At 55.9% G+C, this 8,265-nt stretch overlaps 1 long non-coding RNA gene across 2 annotated transcripts; it reads right to left on the reverse strand.

The window, feature by feature from the left end:
• Nucleotides 1–224: 224 nt before the first annotated feature.
• On the reverse strand, nucleotides 225–5,549 carry LOC119087044. Of its 2 annotated transcripts, none has more exons than XR_005090484.1 (3): nucleotides 5,471–5,549; nucleotides 3,940–4,151; nucleotides 225–291 (listed from the first exon to the last, which is right to left on the reverse strand). It is a non-coding gene; the product is annotated as an uncharacterized LOC119087044 (long non-coding RNA). The 2 variants fall into 2 exon arrangements; XR_005090483.1 differs by having other exon boundaries at nucleotides 5,400–5,538.
• Nucleotides 5,550–8,265: the final 2,716 nt, after the last annotated feature.

Consider the following 8,265-nt stretch of genomic DNA (forward strand, 5'->3'; position numbering starts at 1 on the left):
GGAGAGATGGCTCAGTGATTAAGAGCACTGGCTGCTCTTCCAGAGGTCCTGAGTTCAATTCCCAGCAACCACATGGTGGCTCACAATCATCTATAATGAGATCTGGTGCCCTCTTCTGGCCTGCAGGATATATGCAGACAGAACACTGTATACATAATGAATAAATAAATCATAAAAAAAGAAAGAAAATTTCATACATGTATACAACGTATTTTGATCATACTCACTTCCTGCTCCCTCCCATGCTTAGTGCTGCCCGCTGGGAGGCCGGCTGGTTTTGTTAGCTTGATCCTGTGGGTAACCATAACTGTGGTGAGTTCATAAGTACAACAGCTCTTCAGAGCACTCCTCCCTACTCCTCCCCCTCTTGCACAGCACTCCTCCCCCTCCTCCACAGCACTCCTCCCTCCTCCACAGCCCCCCTCCTCCTCCACAGCACTCCTCCCTCTCCACAGCACTCTCCCTCCTCCACAGCACTCCTCCCCCTCCTCCACAGCACTCCTCCCTCCTCCACAGCACTCCTCTCCCTCCTCCACAGCACTCCTCCTCCACAGCACTCTTCTCCTCCTCCACAGCACTCCTCCCCCTCCACAGCACTCCTCCTCCTCCTCCACAGCAGTCCTCCTCCTCCTCCACAGCACTCCTCCTCCTCCTCCACAGCAGTCCTCCCCCTCCTCCACAGCAGTCTCCTTCCCCCTCCTCCACAGCAGTCCTCCTCCTCCTCCACAGCACTCCTCCCCTCCTCCACAGCATCCTCCCCTCCTCCACAGCACTCCTCCCCTCCTCCTCCACAGCACTCCTCCTCCTCCTCCACAGCACTTCCTCCCCTCCTCCACAGCACTCCTCCCTCCTCCACAGCACTTCCTGCTCCTCCTCCACAGCACTCCTCCTCCTCCTCCCTCTCCACAGCACTCCTCCCTCCTCCACAGCACTCCTCCCTCCTCCTCCACAGCACTCCTCCTCCTCCTCCACAGCACTCCTCCTCTCCCTCTCACAGCACTCCTCCCCTCCTCCACAGCACTCCTCCTCCTCCTCCACAGCACTCCTCCTCTCCCCTCTCCCTCCCACTCCTCCCTCCACAGAACTCCCTCCCCCGCCTCCTCCTCTCCACAGCACTCCTCCCTCCTCCACAGCACTCCTCCTCGCCTCTTCCTCCACAGCACTCCTCCCTCCTCTCCACAGCACTCCCTCCCTCTCCTTCCACAGCACTCCTCCTCCTCCACAGCACTCCTCCTCCTCCACAGCACTCCTCCTCGCTCCTCCCCAGCATCTCCCCCTCCTCCACAGCACTCCTCCTCCTCCACAGCACTCTCCTCCCATCTCTCCTCCACAGCATCTCTCCTCCCCTCTCTCCACAGCACTCCTCCTCCTCTCCACAGCACTCCTCCCCTCCTCCACAGCACTCCTCCCCTCCCCTCCACAGCACTCCTCCCCCTCCCTCCACAGCACTCCTCCTCCTCCACAGCACTCCTCCTCCCTCCACAGCACTCCTCCTCCTCCCACAGCACTCTCCCCTCCTCCACAGCACTCCTCCTCCTCCACAGCACTCCTCCTCCCTCCTCCACAGCACTCCTCCTCCTCCTCCACAGCACTCCTCTCCTCCTCCACAGCAGTCCTCCTCCTCCTCCACAGCACTCCTCCTCCTCCACAGCACTCCTCCTCCTCCACAGCACTCCTCCTCCTCCACAGCACTCCTCCTCCTCCACAGCACTCCTCCTCCTCCTCCACAGCACTCTCCTCCTCCACAGCACTCCTCCTCCTCCACAGCACTCCTCCTCCTCCACAGCACTCCTCCCCTCCTCCACAGCACTCCTCCCCCTCCTCCACAGCACCTCCTCCTCCTCCACAGCACTCCTCCTCCTCCTCCACAGCACTCCTCCTCCTCCACAGCACTCCTCCTCCCTCCTCCACAGCACTCCTCCTCCTCCTCCACAGCACTCTCTCCTCCTCCACAGCACTCCTCCTCTCCTCCACAGCACTCCTCCCCTCCTCCACAGCACTCCTCCTCCTCCACAGCACTCCTCCCCCCCCTCCACAGCACTCCTCCTCCTCCACAGCACTCCCTCCTCCACAGCACTCCTCCTCCTCCTCCACAGCACTCCTCCCCTCCTCCACAGCACTCCCTCCCACTCCTCCACAGCACTCCTCCTCCTCCTCCACAGCACTCTCCTCCTCCACAGCACTCCTCCTCCTCTCACAGCACTCCTCCCTCCTCCTCCACAGCACTCCTCCCTCCTCCACAGCACTCCTCCCTCCTCCACAGCACCTCCTTCCTCCACAGCACTCCTCCTCCTCCACAGCACTCCTCCCCTCCTCCCACAGCACTCCTCTCCCCTCCTCCTCCACAGCACTCCTCCCTCCTCCTCCACAGCACTCTCCTCCTCCTCCACAGCACTCCTCCCTCCTCCACAGCACTCCTCCTCCTCCACAGCACTCCTCCTCCTCCACAGCACTCCTCCTCCCCCTCCTCCTCCACAGCACTCCTCCCTCCTCCACAGCACTCCTCCCCCTCCTCCACAGCACTCCTCCCCTCCTCCACAGCACTCCTCCCTCCTCCTCCACAGCACTCCTCCTCCTCCTCCACAGCACTCCTCCTCCTCCTCCACAGCACTCCTCCTCCTCCACAGCACTCCTCCTCCTCCACAGCACTCCTCCCTCCTCCACAGCACTCCTCCCTCCTCCACAGCACTCCTCCCCCCTCCTCCACAGCACTCCTCCTCCTCCTCCACAGCACTCCTCCCTCCTCCTCCACAGCACTCCTCCCTCCTCCACAGCACTCCTCCCCTCCTCCACAGCACTCCTCCCTCCTCCACAGCACTCCTCCCTCCTCCACAGCACTCCTCCTCCTCCACAGCACTCCTCCCCCTCCTCCACAGCACTCCTCCCTCCTCCACAGCACTCCTCCCTCCTCCACAGCACTCCTCCCTCCTCCCCTCCTCCACAGCACTCCTCCTCCTCCACAGCACTCCTCCCTCCTCCACTCCTCCTCCTCCACAGCATCCTCCCCTCCTCCACAGCACTCCTCCTCCTCCTCCACAGCACTCCTCCCTCCTCCACAGCACTCCTCCCTCCTCCACAGCACTCCTCCCCTCCTCCACAGCACTCCTCCTCCTCCACAGCACTCCTCCCTCCTCCTCCACAGCACTCCTCCCCTCCTCCACAGCACTCCTCCTCCTCCTCCACAGCACTCCTCCCCCTCTCCACAGCACTCCTCCTCCTCCACAGCACTCCTCCTCCTCCACAGCACTCCTCCTCTCCTCCACAGCACTCCTCCTCCTCCACAGCACTCCTCCTCCACAGCACTCCTCCCCTCCTCCACAGCACTCCTCCCTCCTCCACAGCACTCCTCCTCCTCCTCCACAGCACTCCTCCCTCCTCCACAGCACTCCTCCCCCTCCTCCACAGCACTCCTCCCTCCTCCACAGCACTCCCCTCCTCCACAGCACTCCCCTCCTCCACAGCACTCCCCTCCTCCACAGCACTCCTCCCCTCCTCCACAGCACTCCCCCTCCTCCACAGCACTCCTCCCCTCCACAGCACTCCCTCCTCCACAGCACTCCTCCCTCCTCCACAGCACTCCTCCCTCCTCACAGCACTCCTCCTCCACAGCACTCCTCCTCCTCCTCCACAGCACTCCTCCTCCTCCACAGCACTCCTCCCTCCTCCACAGCACTCCTCTCCCTCCTCCACAGCACTCCTCCCTCCTCCTCCACAGCACTCCTCTCCCTCCTCCACAGCACTCCTCCCCCTCCTCCACAGCACTCCTCCTCCTCCTCCACAGCACTCCTCCCTCCTCCACAGCACTCCTCCGTCCTCCCCAGCACTCCTCCTCTGGCTCCTGCGTTATCTCCACCTCCTCTCCCGCAGTGTCCCCCAGCGTTGTGGGGCGCAGTGCTGGCAGCGGTGTCCTCCCCGGCTGACCACCCAGCCGTGACTCACTCTGCACTCTGCAGCCAGAGGACTTTGCGAGGTGGGGCGCTCGTGTGGTGTTTCCGGGTTTCTGTGGGAAAGAGGAGCAGAGCCAGGAGGGCTGACGAGGCTGAGAGAGGTTTTGCTGCCCAGGGCCTCTGCACACCACCCTCTTCAGTGCCAAGGGCTCCGTACCGTGTCTTGGGGTATCATGTTCTGAGCGCATTCCGAACAGCTGGGGCCTGGAGTGGGTGCAGTAAGGAAATGAAGGAAGGACAGACACACAGACACACAGACAGAAAAGCTGATGTCACTCTGATGCAGCGGGACCAACTACTGCCATTAAGCTGATTAACACCACAGAAAGGTCTGCTTTGGACTACAAACTGCTTAGGACAATTTTGAGATGGCTAGCTGAGATGATCCAGCCTAACAGACTACTTGAACAAAGACTTGAAATAAGCCCTGAACTTTCCTTTTATGCAGAGACTGGACAAATGATACAGAACTTGACAATTAACCCAAAAATTTTCTTTTCAAGATTCCCTAAAGATATCTTCACCCCTAGAAAGCAAAAAGAAAAAGAATAAGATATGAGATAGATCATTGAATCTACTCTGAGAAAAAAGATAAAGAAATAATAGGATAAATAGGTAGATCATTGAATCTACACTGAAGAAAAAGGGGAAGATATAAAAATGACAAAAGGTAGACTACTGAATCTATTATGAAAAGAAAAAAGAGAATATGGATATGATAAGATAAAAAGGGAGATTATGGAATCTACTTTTAAAAAGGAACTACTTGTTTTAAATTTTTTGGTCTGAGTTTATCAGATGTTACTGGACTGGACATTGTTAGTATATATAATGGAGTTTTCATCTGAATCTGTCAAATGTTAATGGACTAGACATCATTAATGTAATTTTGGCTGTATATATTATATATACTTATTGGATAGTTTTTCTTGTATTAGTTACAAGCTTTTTTTAATTTTAGACAAAAAGAGAGGAAATGTGGTGGTATTGTGTTCCCCAAAATATTGTGTACTCTAATAAATAAACCGGTGGCGGCTGCGGTTTACTACGTACAGCGCAGGGGCAGGACAATCTCCCGAGGAGGGTCGGGGGCCAGCAGTCTCAGGCTGTAAACACCCGGCAGGAGGAAGCAGTGGCTGCCAGTTTCCGTACACACTGGTCAGTTGCTTGTGCTTGGACCCCAAGAAAGGCTCTACCATCCCTCTGAGCCTCCCCTGGGGAAGGCTCTACCATCCCTCTGAGCCTCCCCTGGGGAAGACTCTACCATCCCTCTGAGCCTCCCCTGGGGAAGGCTCTACCATCCCTCTGAGCCTCACCTGGGGAAGGCTCTACCATCCCTCTGAGCCTCCCCTGGGGAAGACTCTACCATCCCTCTGAGCCTCACCTGGGGAAGGCTCTACTATCCCTCTGAGCCTCCCCTGGGGAAGACTCTACCATCCCTCTGAGCCTCACCTGGGGAAGGCTCCATGGACCCGAGGCATTAGGGTCCCTGACGTGACACATCCACTCAGGCCTTCACTCACCCAGGGCTTTCTCTGCTCCCTGCATGCCCTCTTTCAAAATGCTTTTGGTTCCTGTGGCTGTGTAAAAGATGACGCATCCTTCACCCCCCCCCACCCCCCCCCCCCCCCCGTACTTACATCTCATTTTCTCACTGCCTTTCTTAGTGAAGTGCTTAGGACTGTGCTTCCACCAGGGGGCACGCTTACTTTATTTATCAGGTAAAATATTGCATCAGGTTCATCCTTTGCCTCTGTGTTAATTGAAAACATATATTACCAAAACAGAGGAAGCCAGTAGAGATGGAGAAACTGAGGCACGGAGAGGTCAAATGGCTGAATGAAAGTCGAGAGGCATGCGAATGGCCACAGTAGGAGTGTGCTGACCTTGGAGAGGGATAAGCCTTACACTGTTTTCTTCCAGTTGTGAGGCCCTGTACAAGCCGTGTATCTGGCCTGTCCATGCAGCTGCCAATCCTGAGCTCCACCTGCCCAAGCCTCCCAGAATACAAGGCAGCGCCAGGCAGGAGACACGAGCTCGGGCCAGGGGCCAGGAGCAGGCCTGGATGCCAGGTTTCCTTTCTCATCTCAGCAACTTCTGTGGATCCTGGAGAGAGGTTCCCCCAACCCCCTCTTGGCAGTGGCACCCACCAATGGGAGCCTGCCTGTCGCACTACCCTTTGGAATGGAATTCAGAAGTTTGCAAAACCAGCCTCTGCCTGTGGGATAGCTGGGCAGACGGGCCCAGAATAGCTGGGTTGGCAGGATGTTAGGGCCCCAGTGGGAGACGCCATGGAGCTGCTAATGACATGCTGTGTCGCCCAACTGCAGTGAGGCCTCACAGCCTCTCCAGCATTCAGAAAACAGCAGCAGGGATGATGGCATGGCCAGGGAGGAGGAAAGAATTGCCAAAGGGGGGCTGGAGAGATGGCTCAACGTGGCGGAGGGGGCGCGGGGGTGGGGTGGTGGTGGTGTGTGGAACCTGCTGGATAAGCATGGGGACTGAGTTTTCAAAGGAAATCAGGTGGAGAGTGACAGCATCCTCCTCCGGCCTCTGCTTGTCTGGACACACACACACACACACACACACACACACACACACACACACCAAAAACCACCAAACAGATACACCCCATATACACTCACATACATATATACACAAAAGTAAATAAACAGCACTACAGTATGTCAGGGCACAGAGTGTGCCCTCCATGGTGGGCTGCAGGAGACTCTCCAGTGACTTTCCTGTCCTTCTCCAGGAGCTGCTCTGGTCTAAGAAGAGAGAGCCACGTACCTGAGAATGAGGAGGAAGCCTTTGATGGTCTGACACAGACACCCTTGGGTAGGTGCAGCCCTTAGGGAATTCAGGGCGGAAGTAGCTTAGGCTCATTTGGGAACTTGACAGGAAGCCCCTGGAGGAGTACTTGGTCTTGATGTCTGCCCCACCTACTCGGCTGCGGCGATGACCTCTGACCCAGCCACAGCTGACCACCACACTGCTGCTGACTTGGGTTGGTTTATTGGTAGTTGGCGTGTTTCACCATGGCCCTTGCCTTAGCCTGGAGGGAGGGCGTGGGCTATGGGGAACAGGCTCTGGGGTGCTTGTGGAAGGGATGGAGGGAGACCAGAAATTCTGCAAAGCTTTCCCTGCCTTGCCAAACTTCCGGCCTTTCTTACAGCTTCAAAGCAGAAATGAAGTTGATGACAGAGGGCTTAGGAGCCTAGCAAACTGTCCAGCTCAGTGAGACATTTTATTTCTTCTATGACACTGGCGTGCCTTGGCCTTTGGGACCTGGCCCTGTGAGTCCCTTTGTCTGTTTTCCTGTTGAGTTGGGTTGTGATGACACCCTTCAGACACACTCCATCTCTTCCCACCCCTTGGAACTCTGCCTGCCTCTGAGCCTCCTGGCCCTTGGGCATCGTGGGAAGCCACAGGTTCCCTTTGCTATGTTTGGTACAAAGCTTCTCCTCTCCCATTTCCACCGCAAAGAAAACGAACAAGCCCCCTTTCAGATCTCTTGGGAGATATGGGGGCTTGGCCTAAGAGACTGGAAGGAGAGAGGTTATACTTAGAATACTAGTAGTTATCGAGGGTATCCTAGCATTCTGTCCACCTCACCAATCTTTTTACTAATCATGTGAGAAAATTCAGGTGTAGGGTGGCTTATCCAAAATTCCCCAAAATACACCAGCCATAGTGGTACACATACATAGTCCCAGCAATTGGGAGGCTGAGACAGAGGGATTGCTATTAGTAGGAAGCCAGCCAGGGTTAGTGAGTGAGGCTCTGTCTCCAAAGAAAAACCAGAAAGAAGAATGGGGAGTTATTTGCTAAATGTTTCTTTGCAAGCACCAGGACCCAAGTTCCAGCCCAGAATCCACGTTACAAAAAAAAAAGAAAAAGGAAGGAAGGAAGGAAGGAAGGAAGGAAGGAAGGAAGAAAAAGTATGGTGAAGGGGTTTATAGTCCAGCCTTGCCTACTTGATGGGTTCCAGAACAGTGAGACTGTGGATTAAGACCCAATGTTTCCCTCTGACCTCCACACCCATGTTTACACACATGTGTATGCACTGGAACACACACGTACATACACACACACACACACACACACACACACACACACACAAGTAATTCCGTTTGTTTGTTTACTTATTTGTTGACACAGTGTCTCATCTCACTATGTAGCCCTGACTGTCCTGGAACTTGCTACATGGACCAGGCTGGCCTCAAACTCATGGGGATCCACTTGCATCTGCCTCTCAAGGGCTGGAATTAAAAGAATATTGTAAATGCTCATCACTGGTTGCTCACACCACTGA

Source organism: Peromyscus leucopus, chromosome 8b, assembly GCF_004664715.2.
Source record: "Peromyscus leucopus breed LL Stock chromosome 8b, UCI_PerLeu_2.1, whole genome shotgun sequence".
NCBI lineage: Eukaryota > Metazoa > Chordata > Mammalia > Rodentia > Cricetidae > Peromyscus > Peromyscus leucopus.